Source organism: Lynx rufus, unplaced genomic scaffold (genome assembly GCF_022079265.1).
Source record: "Lynx rufus isolate CCGP_SWC_20201006 ecotype Redwood Valley unplaced genomic scaffold, mLynRuf1.p SCAF_2, whole genome shotgun sequence".
Taxonomy (NCBI): Eukaryota; Metazoa; Chordata; class Mammalia; order Carnivora; family Felidae; genus Lynx; species Lynx rufus.
The window spans coordinates 113,524,881-113,548,213 of record NW_025814834.1 but is presented as its reverse complement, the minus strand read 5'-3'; the positions used below and the strand labels follow the sequence as shown (position 1 = coordinate 113,548,213).

The following is a 23,333-nucleotide window of genomic DNA, read 5'->3' as shown; positions in this document are numbered from 1 at the left end:
AGACATTGCTAGGCACTATTGTATATGCACATATCAGTTTATATAATCCCTACAATAATCCTGCAAAAATAGTTCTCAGGAGCATTATTTGATGGGTGAAGGGAGAAAGACTTAAGAAGTTTCAATAATTTACCCAAAGTCACAAGTAGTAAGAGAAAAACACAACTTGAACCCAGATCTCTCTGGTTTTAAAGCTTCTGTTTAACACTTTTGTAGAAACTGAAATACAGGGTTAGCTAGAAGAGACAGGACAGAAGCCAATCTCTAAATTTAGACAACTGTCTGTTTCTACATGTACAGCTGAACATTGCAGCTCCTATTTTCACATCATTGAACCAGTCTCAAACAGTGATCCTTCTGTGCTGACCTTTCTCATAAAGATGCTGTATTAACGTTAATTCAGATAGATAGATAGATAGATAGATAGATAGATAGATAGATAGATAGAAATAGAGATATAGAGATATAATTATAAACTTACCATGTGATGGCAAGAGAACCAAAATCTCATCTCTCCCTTATTGGTATCAGAAATGGATGAGTTTGGAGGGTTTCCCATATTAGGGAGGCAGCTAAGTCTCATTGCATCAACTTTCATCCCCCAAGATTCCCTTATCCTTGGATATTATGTAGTAATTTCAGCTGCCATCACCACCGTGGTCTTAAAAAATGTGGATCCCTTTTTCATACTATAGCTCAAATGAGGACACTCTGATCTTCCCTACAGCAGAGCTGAGACCGGGATAGCTGGTTCAAATAAGAATTTACTGAAGTCTCAGGAAGACTTAAAAGAAAAATGGACTCAGAAAAAGCATGGTGCTTGGCTGTCTGGTTGACTGTGGCTTACACAGGCTAGATCAGCCCATGCTGCTGTCATCTGGAGGCACCACCTTTGTTACCATCCATTCAGTATCACACATCATCTGCTCATCTGTTCTGAACCCGCAGAACAAGAATGTTCTTCTCGTCCTGCTTAACTGGCATCTTGTTCAGTTCCATGCCCCCACTCATTCTCCCACAGGCACTTACCAGGCACCCAGCCTGCAACAGGTGCTCTGCTCACACTGAGACACAGTGATAGGTAAGGAGCTGCTGCCCTCACAGCATCCATGGTCTATGGGGGCAGACAACAGATAAACAACAAGCCATTGACAGATGAGTCCTAGGAAGAAATAAATGAAGTTTCACTGAGGAGATAACATTTGCTAAGATCTGATGTTGAGAAGGAGCCAGTACCTTGAAAAGCAAAAATAAGAGCATTCCAGGTGAAAGGAACAATAAGTGCAAAGGCCCTGAGGCTAGAAGGAGAAACAGCAAGGTGGCCACAGTGGCTGCAGGGCAGAGAGCAAAGGATGGGGGAGATGATCAGAATTGGAGAGATAGGTCAGGTCAGTACACGGGTTTTGCGGGTCTGGCTGATTGTGAAGAGATGCTTCTGAAGGGTTTGAAGCAGGAGCATGACATGGTATGATTTATATTTTAGAGCTCTCTCAGGCTGCTCTGTGGAACAAGTTAAAAGACTAAAGCAGTCTTCCAAGCACAGTATGATACTGGTAGCAGTAAAGTAAATATGGACAACTTTGACACTTATTCTGGAGGCAGAACCCAGACTTGCTGATGAGTTGGGAGTGGTGTCTCTTGATCTGTGCCTCCTGCTGGCAATGACCATCTCCTTCCTGAGCAGTTCTTCCCACCCACAGGAACTTATCTCAGAGCCCTCAACCTGACAGCCACTTAAGAACATGAGGGGGGCCCTTCTTGCAGAACCTCCCATAATCAGGAATAAGGGGAGGACAGAATTGTCCTTCCCAAGGGCAGGAAAGGATAGAGGCATGGATAAGAAGTGTGCATTCCAGGTATGGAGTGGTTAGGAAAGCACACAGTCTCCTGGAACAAGTACAGTAAGTTGAGGGAGGAGCTTCAAGATGCGGATTGGCTGAGTCACCCCCCAGGGCCCATCAATTGAACACCCAACAACGCCGGCATTACCTTATGCTTGTATAGGGTTTTGTACTTTATATAAATGTTGGCATACCATTGTCCCCAGCCCCTGAGTCTATTAAAAGCAGCAGATATTAATATATTAATCTGATAGAGGAGATAACAGAGGGCCTACAAAGAGAGGAGATAGATATTATGAAGACACAGGGTTCCCCATGGTACAGCGCTAGGAGCACACAGAGGAGACAGGCAACAGGAAACGGACCCCAAATGCAAAGGGGAGAAAATGACCACTTTTGCAGCATCCGCCCTATACCAGCTGGTATGTGGCCTCTCATTTCATCCTCACTGTTGTTAATACTTCTTCCACTTTACAACCAGCTTGCTAGGGCTTGGAGGAGTTGGAGGAGGGATGCTGCTGGGGGAGGGGGGTGGGGTGGGTAGGAGGTTGGGAGGGAAGGGTCATTAAAAAGCTGATAAGTCCATATCAATCCATATTAGGACTTCCCTCACACATCTCACGTCCAAGACCAAGTCTCCCACTGTTTTCACCTCCCAGATTTTGTATTTCCTATAAGTACTTCTTGATGTATTGTCCTTGTATGGAACAGTGGATGTACTTCACCCTTTAGGTACACTCCAAGAACCTACAAAACACTCAGGAGTGTCTGGGAGGGTCCGAGGAAACAGCAACTTTTTCCCCTAACAATCCCTATCCTCCCGCAAAACAAACCCCTGTAATCCCTGGCTGTCTTGTGCTTTGGGGCTCCCATTCTCATCTGTGCCTGCTGCTAGGCTGTTTCAGGCACTTTCGTGGCGGGGACCATGCTCCTGAGCGGGGCAGATTCCTGCTGACTGGCTCTCGGGAGGATCGCGGTGCCGCTCCCCTCCGCACACCGTGCTCGCGGCAGGCCCGGGGGCTGGGGGCGTGTCCCGGCCAAGCGCGCTCCCCCGAGACGGTGTTCGCGGAGGTCAGCCGGAGCCCGGCCCCGCGCTCCCGCCTGCGTTCCCGCCCCCACGTGGGCACGGACGCGCTGCCCGCAGTCTGAGCTGGGTCCCTGCGGAAGAGAAGCGAGCGCCCACCGGCCCTACGGGTGCGTCCCCTTGTCAGATGACCCCAGCCTAACTAACACACGCGCGGGAATGCTGGCGGCGGGGCGCGGCCCTGCGGGCACCCAGGGTGGCGGTGCCCCCGCGCGCCGCGCCCGCGCCCGCCGCCGCCCCCGCCGCTCCAGGTCTGCGTGCGCGCGTGCGTGAGCGCGAGCCGACCGGGCCCGCGACCCGCACCCGGGTGGCCGCCGCTGCTGTGCGCCCGCCAGGCTGGCCGGGGGCGGGCGGCGAGCGGTGGCGCCGCGCCCTGCCTGCTCGGCGCCCGACCGCGCCCCGCGCCCGCCCCGCGCGCGCCCCGCAGAGCCTGAGCGGGCGGCGGCCGACCGCGAGCCTCCTTAGCGGAGCCCCATGATGTCAGCCGGGCCGGAGCGGCGGCCGTGCGGCGGCGGGGATGGGGCCGGGGACGCCGCGCTCCCGCCCGCACGCCCCTCGCCCTCCGACGGTGCCGCCGGCCCCAGCCCGCTCGCCCCGCCGCCCGCGGCCCAGCCGCCGCCGAGCCTGTGGCTGGAGCTCGGGCCCGCCTGCAGCCGGGCGCAGCAATGCCCGAGCGAGTCGAGCGGGCAGACGAGTGGCGACCTCGGCACCAGCAGCAGCAGCGGGGGCAGTAGCGCCGGGCTGTCCCCGGGCTCGGACTCCGACAGCAGCGGCGTGGTGTGCGGAGGCCGCGGCGGCAGCGGGGGCATGCGCGGCGCCCTGTCGCGCTCCTGGAGCCTGGAGAGCCTGCGCTCGGCCACCGCGGGTAAGGGCGCCGTCCGCGCCCCTGCCGCGCCCCGCGTCTGTCCTCTCGTGACCTGCCGCTCCCCCTCCCCCGCGACACTGTCTCGCCTCCTCTTCTTTCCTGTCCTCTCCTCCCTCACTCTCTCTGATTTTCGCTTCCATTTTCTGGTTCCTTGCTGCCCGCTGCGTCGCCCTCCAGATTCCTTTTCTTTTCCCTGCTTATCTTCTGATTTACCGCCGCCCCGCCTCCTGTCATGCCTGTCCCTTCTTCCCCCACTTTCACCAGTGGGCTACCTGTTACAGCTGGGACCTTGTTTGCACCCCACTCCCGTAGCAGGGCGCGTCGTCAGCCGGGAGACTGAGTGTTTAAGGTGAGAATAGAATTTGGTCCTTGATGCAACTGTTCTTGCTTGACCAACGGCACGTGGCTGGCTTTCCGAACTGCAGTTTTTTGACCTCTAAAACGGAAGAAGGTGGGAAAGGGCTCGCTGGTCAAGGGTGGACCAGATTCATTGTGTTTGGTCCTGGCTTCAGGACAGAGGCGCCCCACCCAGAGGAGGGGGCTTGTCTCGGGCCCTCTGAAGCAAGCAGTGCTGTTTCTCCGAGATAGGGTTGCTCTGGGGTCCCCAGGACCATGTGCTCCCCGCTCTAGTCGGAGGACCGCGTTCTGGCTACAGATTGAGAAGACTTTGACCCTACGTATTAGTTAAGCAAGTCCAGAGTGGTTTTATAAATGGTGATCCCCAACCCTTGGTTAGTTGGCAAACTGGATTCTTTGTATTTTACTTCTTGCAAACATTCAAAAAGTTATTTTTGAGCCCCTGAAGTGGGAGCTGTAAAGGAAGACAGGTACTGCCCAGAAATCAGAAATCAGGCGGTAGGGGGCAGGAGGTAATGTGTGCATTATGCTTATGCATGGGGTAGAGGGTACAGTCTGTGGTCATACCCAGTGGTGGAGGTGGAAGTGAGGCGCTGTGTGTGCTCTGGTCAGAGCCGCCAACCCGAGAGGAGCAGGGGCTGAGGGTTGGGGGGGTGGCATGCAGACAGCAGTTCCCACCCTCCCCCAGGGGTGGAGCATAGACCACGTTGAGGAGTAGAGTCAAAGGTTGGCTCCCAAGGGTTGTACCTTTACTGGCAGATACAGGGTTGGGACTCTGCTCTAAAGTCAGTGGGTTTAGACAAGGATGGTGATGCCCAGACCCTTGTATTGAGCACTCCACGATTCTCATCTGCGCTGTCCCAAAACAAACACATGAAACTCAGAAAAGTTGGTGTCTCCTCCAAATAAAAGGTTTTCAAAATTCTGCAGCTCTGACACCCTCCCATCTCAATTCCCTTGAAACTCTCCTTCCTCTGTGGGGTACTTAAGTAGAAACCCCACTTGAGAAAACCAAACTAGATAATACCATAAGTGAGACTTTAAGGAAACTGGCAAAGGACTCCTTTTTTTCTCTTTGCCCAAATGGCTTTCCTTCCACTTCCAGAGTGAGAAGACATACCAGCTCCACCTTAGCAATGGCAAACAGGCCCAGAGAAGCTGGAGGAGGTGCCCTGGTGTACCCAAGGATTCCTTTGCCCCAGAGCAGGGGTGAGGCAGATGGAAATGGAAGAAACCCAGGTTTATTAGGTGACTCTGAGATTCAGGGACTCTCCAGACCACAGCAGGGGCATGGAGGCAGCCTGGATGAGTTTCAGAGATAATAGCTGTGTGTGTGTGTGTGTGTGTGTGTGTGTGTGTGTGTGTGTGTGTGTGAAGTTCTGGGGTGATGTGTATGTGTGTGTTGGGGGGTGGGGCAAGGTAAAAGCTAAGGCCCAGAAAACTGCTCCTTGAGGGACTCAGAGATGCCCCTATAATGGGAGGGCAGAGTTTAAAGCAGCATGATATTGGAAGAGTTTATGTGAGGCCCAAAAGCAAATGCCATGCCCCTCACAGAACACAGGTATCACTAGACTTATGGACAGAACAATGCTCGTGCTCAGGGAGTGCTGGTCAGTAACCAACTATGGAGACCCAGGGCTTGAAAGCATTTTGAATCCCCTCTTCATCCTCAGTCCCATCCCTCAACCCTCTACCACCTGCCTTGTTTTGGGAACCCTGTATCAGTAATATCCAAAACCAGATTTGTAACAGTGTACTGCCATGAACCCTGTAGAGCTTTGTGAGTCCATGAAACCATCTCAACTGGATTCCTACAGAGAATTAAGCCCTAATGTCCCAAGACATCTACTGGATGCAATGCAAGAACTCTCTTCTCTTCTGGAATGGTACTAGCTATTTGCCATCCTTAGGAGGAATTGAGAAAATAAGCACTCAAGTAATACTCTTTGGATTTGTGGTTTAGATGAGGAGATCTTGGAAAGGCTGCCATAGATGGGGAGTCAATGGGAAGAACAAAGGGAGAGTAATTTTTTGAGTACCTTCTATATGCCAGGTATGATGCTGCATGTTACCTCCTTCACCACATAAAATCCAGTGAGGTAAGCATTATTATCCTACAACTCAGGTACAACAACAGGCCCAGAGAGATGCAGTAACTCATCCCAGTCTGCCTAGCTAGGTCATGTCTCCCTAGAGCTCTAGGTCTGGATCCATGTGATTTGATAACGGCTCTTTGCCAGATTTGGAGTGGAGGCTGGGCCAGGTACAGAAAGGAAAGGTTGTGTTGTGTGGGGGAGGACATATCAAAGTACTGTCTTGGCTATTTCCATGCTATTATCTTTATTCAACACTCATGGCTTTTTTCTAGATCCCAGTTACCCCATTTTCAAAACGAAGACATTGAAATCAAAGACCTGACCTCTTCTCTAATCAACTATAAAATTCCATGACTCTAGTCAGAGCTATTGATTTGGGGTGGATACCGTCTGTGAGTCGGCATTTATTGTATGCTGTGTTTCTGTTTGGTCTATGGCTCTAAGACAAAGCATGTGTGTGTTTAATTGAACTACGTTTTTCTCTTAAGAAAAATTAAGAATTACCAGTAAAAGATCCTTAGCAAACTTAATTGTTGTTTTAGTGATTTTGTAATGGAGTGTATTGCTAAACATTTGTGTAGTTGTCATCAAGAACCAGAAAGGCTAGTACTGGAGTCTGGAATTGCAGCTTACCGGCAGGGCAGAGCATCAGCCACGGAATCTACCAGAGACCTATAGATTCTCCTTATTTCCAAAAGACTTCTTGAATTTTAAATGTACACTCTTGGCATTTTCCATTGAAACCTCACTTTTTCTGGTGCAGAGAGGGCTTTCCTTAAAGGCAGAATCTGAAAATAAAACATAGATGACAAGGTGGAATTTCTGTAACCCTTCTTTCTGTCCTGCTCTTCTCATCTCCCCCTAAGCAACCACCTAGTCTCCATAGCCCTCAGCCATGTTACACACTGCCACTCCTGAGCTAAGGCTTTTAAAATTCCTACTCTGGGTGTCTTGTCTGACAGAATTAATTCTCAGTTCAGGCTTCTGGAGTTGACAGTTTTTACTACCTGTGCTTTTGCATGGTTAATGCCTTATGATTTCTTCTTAGGAGAAAAGGCTTGCTACTTCCACATTCCTCTGCAAGTCCCTGAGGCATTTTTCTGACTTGGATAGGAATCAGACTTATGAGAAGGCTAGGCCTCTCTTGCAGTCAGACATTTATTTAACACTCATCATGTTCCAGGCACAGTACTAGGCACTAAGATGGTAGGCAAATCATACAAGGTTCTTGCTCTTAAATAAATGACAGCACAGAAAGAGACAGACAGTGACAGCTCATTATAAGTGCTCTGATAGAAGTAAACCCAGTGGTATGATGTGTCAGGGGGAACCCATGGCCCCAAGCCACTCTCAGTGGAGGATTCTCTAGAAAGACTCACACAGCTCAGAAAAGCTGTTCCAGTTTATTATGGTGGAAGCATACAGATTAAAATCAACCAAGGCAAAATGATCATAGGCCATAGTCCAAGGGAAACCAGGAGCAAACTTCCAGATGTCCCCTCCCATGGAATCACATGGACCATGCTTGGTTCTCCCATCAACAGCGTGCGTGTGACAACATGTAGGAAGTATTGCCAACCAGGAGAGTATGCTGAAGCCTTGGTGTCCAGGGTTTTTATTGGAGGTCAATTACTTAGGCATGTAGTGCCCACAAGACTGACCTTAACTAAAGTTTCCAAGCTCTCCAGAGTCACACTGATACAGTGTAGCCCAGGGACCCCATGGTCAATCACACTGTTAGTATAAACTGTCTGGAGTGGCTGAAGGCCCAGGTATACAAAGCCACACTTATCAGGCAGGATATTTCAGACCCTTAGAGTCAATCTCCCTCAAACCAGCTGAAGGCCAGGCCCTTCTTCAAAATGTGTAAGGTTTGAATATCCCCAAGCCTTTATTGCACAGATGGGGAAGCTCAGAAGAGAGGTACCAGAGTCCACCTGTTATGAGGCGCAGAGATGGGGAGGAAGTGAGTCAGAGAAACCCTTCAGGAGAAGGTATTGCCTGAGTCTTCATGCCTGCAAGTTAGCTGGAGTGAGGAGTAGAAAGAGCCTTCATGAGAAAGGGCCAACATAAACAAATGCAGAACGATGTTCAAATGAAGAGAGCCTGTGTTTACTGAGTACCCGCACTGGGTACTGTATCAGGTGCTTTAAATATGCAGGAATTGCAAATAATATGGAATGAGGAGCATAACAAGAGAGAAGGAGGACCAGGCTGTGGCTCCATGCTAACAACTGTGGACTAACAGTTCTTGGAGCTATCGAAAGGTTTCAAGCAGGATGTTGATGTGGTCAAATTGCTTGCATACTTTCTTTCCTTCTTTATTTTATTTTTGAAGTTATACACAGTAAAAGTTACTCTTTTTGCTGTATAGTTCTAAGAGTTTTGACAAATGTATACAGTCAGGTAACCACCATGATAATCTAAATACAGAAGAGTCCCATTAATCTAAAAACTTAATGCTGTCCCTTTGTAGTCAACCCCTCTCCCCACCCCCAGTTCCTGGTTAGTCTAGTATCCATCCATATAGATTTGACTATTCCAAAGTGTCATATAAATGGACTCATTGTATTGCCTTTTGAGGTTGACTTCTTTCACCTGGCATAACGCATTTGAGGTTCATCTGTGTTTTTGCATGTATCAAGTTATTTTTCCTTTTAATTGCTGAATAGTATTCCACTTAATGGATATACCACAGTTTGTCTATTAGTTCACCAATTTAAGGACATTTGGGTTTCCAGTTTTTGTCTATTATAAATAAAGCTACTATGAACATTAGTGTACGAGTCTTTATATGGACATAATTTTATACCTAGGACTAAATTACTGGGTGATTTTCTAAGTGTATCCTTAACTATAAGAAGCTATCAAACACTTTTTCAAAGTGGATGTACCATTTTCATTCTCACCATCAAAGTACGATGGTTCCCATTGTTCTGTATTTTTGTCAGTACTTAGTATTGCCAGTGTTTTATCTGTGTGATATCTCATTTGGTTTTAATTTGCATTTCATCAGTGAGTATGATGTTGAACATTTTTTCATATGCTATTTGCCAGATATATATCTTCTTTGGCAGAGTGCCTGAATGTTTTGCCCAGTTTTCATTGGATTATTTGTTTTCTAATTACTGAGTTTTGAGAATTCTTCATATATTCTGAATACAGATACCTTGTCAGATATGTGATTTGCCAATAGTTTTTCCAGTCTATGGATTGTATTTTAATTATTTAACAATATCTTCTGCAGAGCAAAAGTTTGTAATTTCAGTGGAACCCAATTTATAATTTTTCTTTTATGGACCATACTTTTACTGTTGTATCCAGGAACTCCTTTGATGAACCTGAGGACAAAGTGTTTCCTGTATTTTCTTCTAGACAGTTCCATAATTTTACATTTTATACTCAGATTTTTTTTATCCATTTTGAGTTAATTTCTATATAGTTTGAGATGAGGGTCAAATTTCTTTCTTTTTTTTTTTTTTTTTTTTTTTTTTGCTTTTGTGTGTCCAGTTTCGTAGCACCCTTTGTTAAAAAGACTATCCTTTCTCCATTGAATTGCCTTTGTCCTTTTGTCAAAAACCAGCTGTCTACATTTGTGCCTCTATTTCTGGACTCTCTGTTCTGTTCCATTGATGTAAGGGTCTATCTTTTTGCCCATACCATTTGTCTTGAGTACTGTAGCTTTATAGTATGTCTTGAGAAAAATATATGAACCCTCTCATTTTATCCTTCTTTTTCAGTATTACTGTAGTTATTCTGGGTTTTTTGCCTTTCCATATGCAATTTATAATCAATTTATCAATATCTACAAAATGTCCTTCTGCAGTCTTGATACAGATTGTGATGAATCTGTAAATCAGTTTGAGGAGAATTGAGATCTTGACAATATGAAGTCTTCCAATTTTTGAACATTGTACATCAGAGGCTAGGAAGCCAAGCCATGGACTGCCCACCAGATATCACCTCTAGTACCTACAGATTTGGGTGAATTCCTCCCTTCTAAAAGTTTCCTAAATATCCTCATGTTCCTGGGCCTGCCAGAAACTGACCTTCCTCACTGACCTATGGGGCTGGGAACTGTAAAAGCCCCAAATCTAACCAGTTTTTCCAAGAAGGCTTTATGAGCATTGGCTGCATAAAGGCAGTTTTAGTTCCTTAAAAGCATTTCAGTGTACTTCATTAAATTCATATTCTTAAATACGATATTCTGTGCAAGGCTTTGGTTGTATAGCCAAGTTTCCAGGTGTGCCTCCTGTTAACAAGGAGGATAGATACTTATTGAACCTATGCAAACAATTATATTGCTATGAAAATAAGAATACTCAGAGTGTCCAAATTCTAGAGGGCTCAGGCAGGGAGAGAAAGGTGTAATTAACAAATGTTTAATTTTACAAAAGCATGGTCTACCAAATGGTTATTCTTCAGCTGAAGGTAACTTAAGAGGAAAAAAAGTGGTTCCTTATGTATCCAGAAAATAGAACATTAAAATATTAACAATATTTCAAAGAAACCCCACAATCATCCCTCATCAATTCATATAGTTTAATATAATTAATTATTTCTCTGGTCTGTCTTGGTATTGCAGTCTCTAAAACCCATCTGCTTCTCTGCTAGAGTTTTAGGAATCCACTATTGCAGTCTCAAAGCCGATTATGTAACATCATCAGAACCCTACACTCAAAGGTACCTGTCATAGTCCCTTTCATGGGATTCTGAGACACTTCGCTGTTGCAGCAGCTCTTGGGCCAGTAGCTGAAGCATCAGAATAAAACAAAACAAAAAAACTATCTGCAGAAGACTTAAAGTGTCTGTGGTTAAATTATTACTAATAACTTTAAAAGTGAGAGATCTCATGAGATTCAAAATAAGAATAATATAACAGACAAGGAGTTTTGGATCTTTCTGCAGTATACAAAACAAGATAATAAAGTCAATCAAAACATTTGAGACATAATTATAAACATAATGATTATCCCTATTTTCAAAGAAGATGGTTAACATTATAGCTAATTTATTAAAATAAATGAATATAATCTGTACAGAGAAAAAAATCCTCTGATATATAATAATCCTGAGAAAATTTATTATGAATATACAAACCATGTAGTTAGAATATAGCAAGAATACCTATAAAGAGATTGAATAGTTTGGAGCAGGTCCTAAACATCTGTATATTAACAAAATTGCTGCATACATCTTATTATTTCAATCCCTAATTGAAAACTACTGGCCTACAAAATGCTAGATTCAAATTAAAAAAGTAAAAGTTGCAACCAAGTTAACATTTAAAAATAAATGAGATCATGACTTATAATGCTATGTTATTGTTGTATGATACCAGGCAAAGTAGGATCAATACTCTGATAAATAGGAACACATCATGGATAGGAAGGGCATTGGCAATTCTCTATGAACTTGCCATAAAGCATACAATTTCTGAAATACTTATGTTAAGCTTTTATCCATTCACATTTAACCTAGGGAAGGTCAGATATTTCTTTTGGACTTGACAGGTCTTCCCATCAACTCATCTATGGTAACATATCAGATAAACATAAATATTTATAACACTTGTATTTTTTACAAGGTGAAAGAACAAATGCTTTGTGATTTTCCAAGAACCCTCTGGGAGATCCCAAAGGCAGTTTCAGGTTCAGAAGTTATCTTTAAGAATTTAATTTTGGAAAGACAAAATATCAAAAGTTGTCAAGAGATTTGAACAGTGATTATGATAAGATCATGGGTTACTGAACAACACTTGACTATCTGTGTAACCAAAGTGTATTTCTAAAATAAACATGATTACGGGGGCACCTGGGTGGCTCAGTCAGTTAAGTGTCTAACTTTTGGCTCAGGTCGTCATCTTGCGGTTCATGAATTCAAGCCCCATGTCGGGCTCTATGCTGACAGCTCAGAGCCTGGAGCTTGCTTTGGATCGATGTCTCCCTGTCTCTGCTTCTCCCTGCTCACACTCTTTGTCTCTCTCTCTCGATCTCTCTTTCAAAAATAAATAAGCATAATTGTAAGGAATCTTAGCTCTTGTCTAATTAAGAGATCTTTGTGATCTGGAGTGATCAGAGACATGGCGAAGTCAACATAAACACAAAGATTGGTTTCATAATATACAGAATCTCTGCTGTCTAGGCAAAGTACACAGAAAGCAATAAATAACCCCACACAACCTCATATTAAGAGAAAACCAATAATCCAAGAAATTTTTGTCGTTTTAACAAAGGGAAAACCAAATTCTTCTTTTTTTTGCATAAGTATAATATTTGATACTATAGCTCCTTTTGCTAATCTTATAAAACCTAGCAACTCTTCATCAGCTTTGACCATGACAAGTTGAACTCTTCTCTCACAACTTTCTAGTTCTATCTATACCCCTCACGGAATACTTCTCAAAGTAGAGAAAGGAAACACATTCATTAAAAGACCCAAATACATATATATAGTCTCTCCGTAGCATTAAAAGAACAAGAATACATAAACTTTATGTTTAGTAATCAATGAACGATTCAGTATTCTATCTTATTGAAATAATCTAAGTATCTATTGACTATCCATCAGTTAACTCGAAGGTTAAGTGACATAAAAATCTTGGAAATTATATTCAAGTTGACATACTTAACTATTGAAAGAAAATTTGTTAGAATAATGATTCAAATTTGTTAAACACAAATGCATATTTTTCATAATGGTAAACATTTAGTAACAGTAATGCTAGCTTACTAGCATTAGCTTACTAGCTAGCTTACTAGTCAGTAAGCCTGTGTAAGTTTAGGAGGAACATACCCAAGTAGAATAAAAACCTACACATATATTAGTTAACACTAATAATTATTTAACATATAAAAAACATCACTCCATTTATTAAGTCACATATTAAACTAGTCTTGTCTGCCAAAGATTTACCTAAATTATCTGAACTTAAACAGTTAAACTGTTTCTGAGTTATTTTTTTCACGTTGAAAATATTTTAGGTTCAGGGCACCTGGCTGGCTCAATCACAACAGCATCCAACTCTTGAACTTGGGGTTGTGAGTTCGATCCCCACACTGGATATAGAGATTACTTAAATAACTAAAACTTAAGAATATATAGGGGCGCCTGGGTGGCGCAGTCGGTTAAGCGTCCGACTTCAGCCAGGTCACGATCTCGCGGTCCGTGAGTTCGAGCCCCGCGTCGGGCTCTGGGCTGATGGCTCAGAGCCTGGAGCCTGTTTCCGATTCTGTGTCTCCCTCTCTCTCTGCCCCTCCCCCGTTCATGCTCTGTCTCTCTCTGTCCCAAAAATAAAAAATAAACGTTGAAAAAAAAATTAAAAAAAAAAAAGAATATATATATATATATATTTGAGGTTCAATTTCCTTAACTTCTTTAATATTAGGAATATTCAATTATTACAAATGCTAATTTATTTTCAAGCTGATCAGAATAGAACTCCTTTAAGAGATTTTATGATCTAATTTGGTAATACTGCCTGAAGTTAGGAAAATATTACACACCTACACAGTAAGAGGGAAAGACCTTTCTGATTACAAAGAGAAAGCTTATAAAAATTTCAGGCACAGGTCAAGCATACACAGAAATACAAAACTCGCCAGTCCAGATATCCACATGCTGGTGGGCATGAAATTCTTAATTGATTTGACATTAACATAGACAACTAGACAAACAGAAGACAAACAAACCAGATTCTCTGCCATCTTCACTCAACAGAAACAAGATCTCTATAAACCATTATCTGTTTACAGAGATCACCAAATGGTCAAACCAAGAAACCGAATGAAGCCAGCACCAGAAATCAAGTGAGCACTCAAAAGGAATCAAAATCAAATCCTTACCATGCTACTGATGGACACAAGTGCAGAGCCCAGGACCAGGAGCCCCACACACCACTGTTTCCCCATCACCATTTGGAAAGGAGGGGCTCATCAACTGCGTGGAGCAAACAGGGATCAGAAGTCAGGCTCTGGCGCTGTACACGTCACAGAACCAAAACTGCCAAAGATGAAGAGCACTGGGCAATAGAGATGGTTTTATTCAGGCTACTGCAGTAGGGAGAATGTTCCTTACTGAGGAAAGTCTTGGAGAAGAGGGAGAAAACTTGGGCTTTTATAAAACAAGAGAGTCCTTACAGGACAGAAGTAGTCTTACCTTAGGATATGGGTGGTACTTTGTGGTAGCCCTTTCACAGAACACGAAAGGATCACAAAAGGGGGGAAGTTTTTCTGTTTTCTGGGACCACAGGGCTCAGCTGAAGTTCAGCATTGTCAGAATTGTTCTTTTCTTTTCAATTTTCAGGAGATTATGTAGATTTGGGATTATTTTTCCTGCAATATTTGATAGAATTAAGCAATAAAATTGTCTGGGCCTTGGAGGATTCTGCTGTTGTGGTTAGAAGGGTTTGTTTTACTATGAATTCAGTTTCTTTAATAGACATATGATTATTCAAATCATGGACCTTTGATAGTTGGTGTGTTTCAAGGAACTGGTCCACTTCAACTAAATTTTTGAATGCATAGGCATAAAGTGTTCATAGTTTTCCCTTATTGTGGTTTTAATGCAGGTAGAGTGTCCTTGCTTTTCTTGTTGTTATCGGTAATTTGTGTCTTCTTTCTTTTTTTATTTTTCAGTCAATCTAACTAGAGGTTCTTCAGTTTTATTGACTTTCCAAAGAACCAGCATTTGGTTTCGTTGACTTTTTTCTATTTTTCTGTTTTTAATTTCATTGATTTCTTCTCCTTAATTATTCCCTGCCCTCTGTTTTCTTTGGGTTTATTCTGCTATTTTTTCCTAATTTCTTAAGGTGTAAGTGTAGATAATTAATTTGAAACCTTTCTCTTTTTCTCATAGAAGCATTTAAACCTATGAGTCTTATTCTAAGCACTGCTTTAGCTATATTTCACAAATTTTGATATGTTGTGTTATTTGTATCCAATTAAAAATATTTTTTAGTTTCCCTTGTGACTTCCTTTTTTATCCATAGATTATTTCAATTTTTTTAAACTTCCAAATATTTAGGGATTCTTCCAAATATCTTTTATTGATTTGTAGTTAAATTCAATTATTGTCAGAAAACATATTTTTGTATGATTTAGTTCCTTTAAATTTTTAAGGCTTTATTTTGTGGCACAGAGTATGGTCTATTTTGGTTAATGTTGGGTGCAAATTCCATCTTAAAAGATCATTTTTATTGTTATACAAGAAGAACAATTAGGAGTCCATCATTAATTAAGCTGAGCTGGAGAGAGTTGAGCTGCCAGGTTTTGGAGTAACTAATTAAGACATGCCAAAATGAAGCACAAGTCCAGCCTTTAATCACTCACTATGATATATAAGCAAGAAGAGAAAGTGCTGGCTCCCCCAGTGTTCCATTTTCCCAACTATCGGGGCAGATGGGGAGAATGTGTCACTACTGAGAGAGGACAAAAGACTCCTATTGTCTAATGGACAGGGGGGCAGGGGTTGGGAGCAGGGAAAGGATAGGAGTACTGGGTACTGAGTCAAAGTGGAGAAAAACATCTTCAAAATTTCTCTCCCCCCCCCCCATTAGGAGGTTTCTGCAGAGGCACCTGAGGAAGGCTAAAGGTCCCCAATAAAGAGGTCTCCAAATGGAGGCGCCTGGGCTAGAAATGCAAGTATGTGTGGGAGCATGGCTGGCCAGGAGGCCTGAGCCTTAACTACAACTCCCTTCAGAGACTGCAGTGCACTGTCTGCTGTGGGCAATGGGCGGGGCGGGGGTGGGGTGGGGAGGGACAGCTTTCCCCAGGAAAAGTCTTTGTGATTGCCTGTGATCAGACCTAAAAGATCCCACATAGGTTTCTGGCCAGAAACCAGACTCTTCACAGTCTCTTGTGGATATCTAAGCAAGTCAAGATGGTGGCCATGAACTAAAACACTAATAGTAGGGGAAGACTTGAAAGATTTCACAGATGTGGAGTAGAAGATGTTGCCAGGACTTGGTAATAGATTGGTGTCATAGTTGTGTTACCTGAGAAACAGACTCAGAGAGAATCAACATCCATGAAAGAAGGGGAAGGACCTTCAGACTTGTCTTGATTTGGGCCAAGATGGCTCAGCCTTTAGCCTTCCACATTGACTGACTGTGGGCAACTGGATAGAGGGGCAGGGACTTTGGTAAAGGGTCTCCTTAAGGCTTTGGCAGTCCCTGAAAGGACTGTTACTGAAGACTGCCATCAGTTTCCAGCATTGGGCAGCAAGTCTTTTATCAGAAGGAGAACTGAGTGGTGGCTCACAGCAAAAGAGAGTCTATAATTCCAAGATATTTGATCTAGATACCTGGGTAGATGGAGATGCTCTCACTGAGGTAAGCAGTCCAGGACAAACATGTTTAGGAAAGGAAGATGATGAGTTAAGTTCTAAACATGTTGACAACTTTGAAATCAATAAATAGGATCACATCCTCTTCTTCTAAGCGTACAAAGAATTAATTGCATTAATCATGTTTTTATTTGCTAATGCTTTGATGTCTTGGGGCCTTGCTGACACCGTGGAGAAAGCCACTCCCAGATTACCTCTTTCCCAGAGAGCAGACACTCCATCTGAGACCATTCTCTTCTAATGAAGACTGACCAATCCAGAGCCCACACTCCCAACCCCCTCTTTTATGGAGCTCTCACGCTCAGTGCCACTATCTATTCCCCTGCCCTAATCATCCCAGGGTCAATATGCTGAAATTATTCACACAAGCCCATTCTAGGCCTAGTTACCCCACCTCACCTGAAACCACCCATGTTTTCCCCCACTCTACGTGCCTCCTTACTGATGCTGGTGCTTCCCCATGTGGCCTTGCATGGCATACCACACTTCCTGTTTGTAGGGAACTCTGAGTATTAATTTATTCCTTCATGAAAATCGTTTCCATGTTCCCATGTCTTAACGTACCTGATTAAAACAAATCTGAGGTACATTTTTAAACACCAACTTAGGTGATCTGGGCTTCCAGACTTACCAGTTAGGTACCTCTCCACCCACCCTCTGCAGTCAGTAGTTGAAAGGTGCAGATGAGGAAGAGAAAGAAGAAAGGCCACTTTAAGGATTTTTCTATGTACCTCACAGCTATCCTATTTCATAAATAAGAAAAATGGGATCTCACAGAGTTTAAGTAACTAATTTACAGTGATCACATCACAGCTGCTTGATTATCTTAGCGTTGACCTTAGGTCTATCAGATTTCTGGAACTGTTTGTTCATTTTAGCTGCCTCTGCTCTGAGGCTTCTATTTAGTCTCTGCTGAAAAACAAGGAATTAATGCATGGGGAGCTTGTCTGAGGCCATTCACATGAAAGTGAAGCTAGAAATGTGTACCCGAGAGCATGTGGCCTGGAGCACTAGTCTTGAGCACTGTTCAGGGAAATCCATAGATCAAATCAGTTTGGAAAGCGCAGGTTAAAATGTATCAGAAATCATAATTTTCTTATCTGCATGTAATGCTTTCAAAATTCATTTGACTCCACAATTCCTGTGTGTGTGTGTGTGTGTGTTTGCACACACACACATGTATGTGTACATCTGAGGTACACACAGGAAATGCTGACCTCACCCTTCAGTTTCCTGCTTGCATGGGCACCGTGGGATACCATAAGCCTTTCCTGGGCTGTGAGGTCTCTGACAGGGATGGTTAGATAGTCGGGTGAGAAGTTATAAGGGAACCTTCTGAATAATGCTCGCTAAAATCAGCAAATAATAGTGCCAGCAAATAACTGACTTTGAGGGGAGGAGGAAAAATGAAGCCAGATGTGGAAACTCTTACTCCAGGAAGCTTCAGAAAATCAGATAGACAACTCTCAATGAATCCAAAAGTCTCTACTGAAAACCTGACATATGTTAAGATGCATTGAAGAAGAGATGGGACCCCATAGACTGGAGGCTGGCAATGTAAAATAAGAGATACTAGCTTAGGTAAAAGAAGGGATATGCTGTAAGAAAGGCAAATGCAGTCTGGCCTGCAGAAAGCCTGGGAGTCAGGCAGGTGTGTGTGTGTGTGTGTGTGTGTGTGTGTGTGTGTGTGTGTCTATGCTGCTTTTCTGTGCATCAGCTTCCTTCTTAGTCTGCTTAGGAAAGCCTTTTGCAGGTTGCCTGGAGCAGCTCACAGTGTTCAAGGTCAAATGTTGCAATCTGTCCTCACATTCCCAATTTGAGGTCCCTTGAGGGGAATCCATGCCTTAACATGTGTAATCATCTGAAGCCAGCACAGTCACGATTGCCTATTTCCAAGAGGTACCTACAGCAGGGATTTTCTAGTCTCATTAAAAAGCTGCTATTTATACACAAGAAGCAGTGGAGACACTGTTGCTGGAAAGCAGCTCAGACACCACTGTTGAGGAGGCTGAATGGGGAGAAGCTCCTGTGCAGGCTGGCGAGATTGGCTCCGAGAGGTTTGAGCTGGATGGATGTGGAAGTGCAGCTGGTCTGTGCTTGTGCTCAGGAAGAAGGGGGCTGGGGGGCTGCTGGATGGAACTCAAGACCTCCACTAGCAACTGCGGGGGCAGGTTGGTTTGGGGCCCAGCAAAGGGAGCTCTTCTTATGGGCACACTTCATTTCATCAGTGCCTCTGCCTGCTTTTCAGGTTGCAGCCATCTCCCCCAAGAAAAGAAAGGATCTTAAACGGGCTAGATGTGAGAGACAGGTGAAATTTTGGGAAAATAATTGGCAGTAGGTACCTAATAATAATTGCTTCCAAGTACCTGCAGTCCCAGTGCATCCCTTCACCTGGCTTCTCCCCCTTTCTCCTGCTTCAGGCAATTCATCAGTCTTTGAAGCAGGCTTCCCTCCCTCCCCCTCTCAACACTGTCTGGAGTGCCTTGGGTGCCCTGCCCGAGGTGGTCTGCATTGATGGGGGAGGGGCAGTTGGGAAGAGCACTTCCCTGGCCCTGAAGCAGCCACAGGGAGAATGAGACCCCTTCAGTGTGTTGTCACATCTCACCCACAATGCAAGTAGACCGGCTCTTCTGTATTCCTACACGGCTTTCTTTTACCATGTCTGTCATGGTGCTCCAGCAAGAATGCAGCTGGACACAGGGGGCCCAGGACACAGCCCAGGGAGCAGAGGGCAGTGCAGGGCTGTACTGTGCTGTCCTGGCCCTGGATACATCCATTCTGGGCCAAAGGGAGACAGTTCTGTGAAGTCTGAAGGCAGCCAGCTTTCCCAGATTCTGGAAGGAGCTCTTCAAGAGCCCAACGTGATGGTGAATCTCCACATTCTGATGCTGCTTCTCATGGGGGTTGTAGGCTGAGAGCCTGCAGATCCTCAGCAGTAGGTGCTATGAGGTGTGTCAAGGCCACATTCACTGTGAGATTTTAATGGAAATGCAGCTTGTGAATGTAGTGAAAGATATGGATTAATGTTCTATGCCTCAAATATGATCTTCTAATGTTTTAAAAAGAAATACCCTGTGAGAGGTACTGGAGGATTGCGAAGGACACTGGACTTGTCAGCCACACAGACAGAGGGTTTGGATCTCACCTGTGCCTCTCACTGTGACAAACTGACAAGGGACCTAATTCCCTGCCCTCAGGTTTGTCATCTGTAAAATCAGATGCACGAGATGATTCCAGTGGTTTTCATGAGGAATGAAGACAGTAATGTGTGTGAAGTTCCTAATTTATTGCCTAGCACATAGACACTAGGTGCTCAATAAATGTATGGAATGAATGCCTGAATTTCTGGCAGTCTGCTGTGAATGAGATCTATGTGAGCCCCCGGAGTACCCAGGGAGCCTGGCTGTGCACCTGCAGGCCCTGGCAGGCAGCCAGAGGAGGCCTTGGACACCCTGAGTGCTATCCCGGGGCCCTCACCAGAGTCTGTCTCAGATTGGCAGCTTCCTCTTGGCCATGGATGACCAGAACTCACAGTTCCAGAGCTGCATCTGTGTATGCAGTATTTCATCCCTGGAAGCAGCTCAGGCCCAATCACAGCAGGTTGGAAATTAGTCACCTGAGAAGTTGTGCTGCATGGACACAGAGAACTGAAATGGATCTGGGGTTTAGGAGATTTAAGAATTAACTTTTAGTTGACTTTTATTGTTACAAAAGCAATGTATGTTCATTATAGAAATTTTTTTTAATCACTTATAATCTCCCAACCCAGAAACCATTGCTGTTAACATTTTGGTGTATATTTGGCCAATCATTATTCCATGTATTAACTTTTTTATTTTTTTTTTAAATTTTTTTTTCAACGTTTATTTATTTTTGGGACAGAGAGATACAGAGCATGAACGGGGGAGGGGCAGAGAGAGAGGGAGACACAGAATCGGAAACAGGCTCCAGGCTCTGAGCCATCAGCCCAGAGCCCGACGCGGGGCTCGAACTCACGGACCGTGAGATCGTGACCTGGCTGAAGTCGGACGCTTAACCGACTGCGCCACCCAGGCGCCCCTAACTTTTTTATTAACAAAATGGAACACTTTCTGTATGTTCTGTTTCAGGACCTGTTTTTTTTTCTCCACTCAATATATTGTGGCTTCTCTAGATGTTATTAAATATTCCTATTATTTTCACGGCTACACATTAGTCTATTTTATGGATATGCCATAGTATTTTTAGTTAATAATGCTGTTGTTGAGCATTTAGGTCTTATTTATAATTTTTTAGTATTTTAAGTAGCACCTTAATGGGTATCCTCCATATATCTTTGTATTCTTCCATCATTCTTTTCTTTTTTTTAATTTTATTTATTTATTTTGAGAGAGAGCAAGTGGGGGAGGGACTGAGAGAGAAAGAATCCCAAGTAACCTCAACAACTGTCAGCACAGAGCCCAATGCAAGGCTCGAACTCACGAATCGTGAGATCATGATCTGAGCTGAAGTCGGATGCTTAACTGACTGAGCCACCCAATCAATAAAGCCTTCCATGATTATTTTCTTTTTTTTTTTTTTTAATTTTTTTAATGTTTATTTATTATTGAGAGACAGAGAGACACAGAGCATGAGCAGGGGAGGGGTAGAGACAGGGGGAGACATAGAATCTGAAGTAGGCTCCAGGCTCTGAGTTGTCAGCACAGAGCCTGACACTGGGCTTGAACTCAACAAACTGCGAGATCATGACCTGAGCCAAAGTCGGTCGCTTAACCAACTGAGCCACCCAGGCGCCCCTCCATGATTATTTTCTTAAGCTAAGCTTCTAGAAATAGATTTGCTGAGTCAAAATACATAGAAAATTTGAAGGTTTCTGATAAGTTTGAATTAGATTTTGATTGCAGTTTTAATTCACCTTGCTACGAATCCCTAGAACAGGATTATTATCTATAATTTCAATAATATATTAGAGCTGGTACATTATGTTAGGAAACTATACTATATCATAGATAACATATTTTCTAAAATATTTAATAGAAATACATCATATTCTTGGCAATGAGCATAACTATGATAAAAAATCTGAGAATGAATAAGCATAAAGGAATAGGACAAAATTGCCCCTAATCCCTCTTCCCAATTAGACTTATTCTTAACATCTTAGTATTTTCCTTCCAATTTTTTTTCTGTGCATCTAAACACAACTGAGATCATTCCATCTCCTTCATTTGGTACTTCTGCTCTTGTGAGTTGTGTGTGGTGAAGGGTACTCAGCCGTTCTGTATCAGTTTTTTGATGAGAGGGCACATGTTTTATCCCTGCTTGTGGCCTGACATCACACAGCACTGTCACAAACCAAGCTGGTGCTCTGTATAGACCTTCTCTGAACAGATTTGAGAGTCAGGAAAAGCAAAGGTAAAATCAGTCTTGTGGCCATATGGGCGGGGAATTACTGCCATGTTAAGCCTTAGAGCCTAAAGATGACTCTGCCCTTCCAGGATTAACTCACATTGCCCCATCTCAGAAGTCAGGAGAAAAACGGTTCCCTAGGCACAGATCCCTTTCCAGAAAGCATGGATGGTGATCTTTTCCCCTGCACCGTCCCACACTAGTTTACCTGGGGCTTCCTAACCCCTGCTGTGTGTTGGGATCCATTCAAATTTGCAGCTTTGGAATCTAAAGGTGTTTAGGACCTGGGTTTTGGTTTCAGGTAAGCTTTTAGAGTTTGGCACATTCCAGGAAAAAAAAAATTATTATACATAAAAGGATTTGATGTCAGGCAGACACAAGTCTTCCTTCTTCAGATGAGCCAATTGCTAATTCTATTGAGAAAAATATTCTGATTGGCCAAGGACTAAACAGTAAACTCTTTCTGCTTGAGTATTTTTGATTTTTACCCTAAACTTGAATCCATTTCTTCCCCTTTTTTAAGTGAGTGTAGAAACTTTGATTTAATTTTATGTGTTCATTAAATATCAGCATATACTGAAGAAGTTTTTGTAATGGAGTAGACCTAGCATGGGCTTCAAGGTCAGACCCACCTGACACTGAGCCCTGGCTCCTTCCCTGGTGAACTACTTGGCCTTGGGCACTTATCTAGTCTGGAACCTGAATTTTTTCATCTCTGGAATAGGACTAAAGATACTTCATTAGTTGAAATATTGGATGCAAAGTTCCTAATACAGTATTTGGGACATATTAGATGTTTAATCAGTGTTTAATCTTTTTTTTTCTGCTTTCCCTAAGAACCATAATAAGTGGTTATGATCCAAGACCCCAGATATCAGAAACTGTGGCCAAGAGCTGTAGGAGAAAAGGCATAGGAAATTAGCCCACATAAATAATAGTCTCTGGATATTAAGTCGTTACATTTTTTAATAAATCCTTAATAGCAGTTAGCTTTATTAACTTTCATTTTTTTTCTAATAAAAATTGACTGTATCTGAAATTTAGTCTTCTCTCTTCTTAGCTCAATTTTGTTTCTTTTTGTCTCTGTGGCTGGAGGGAGAATATGTTTTGTAAACAGTTTTAAAAGGTGTGTAAATCATCCTTGAGTAGAAGTGTTTTGAATGTTGGTAAAAAAATAAGTTTTTTTTTAAATTCACCAATCTGATATTTTCCATTATTTCTCTGTTAAAATTGATATTTAATTTTTTATTAGCTTCTTGATGAGTTTACAGTCTAAGAAGCTGCAATTTAGATAATGTTTTTTGTTGTTGTTCTTAAAGTTTACATATTTAAGAGAGAGAGCATGTTCTAGAGCAAGT

General features: G+C 43.2%; 1 protein-coding gene across 1 annotated transcript in view; it reads left to right on the top strand.

The window, feature by feature from the left end:
* The first annotated feature begins 3,526 nt into the window (after nucleotides 1–3,526).
* The window catches only part of ARHGEF4 (Rho guanine nucleotide exchange factor 4), an 89,248-nt gene continuing 69,441 nt past the window's right edge, over nucleotides 3,527–23,333 (top strand). The window contains exon 1 of the mRNA XM_047083230.1: nucleotides 3,527–3,790. The gene's annotated coding sequence lies outside the window, so the exon portion shown is untranslated. The remainder of the gene's footprint in view (nucleotides 3,791–23,333) is intronic.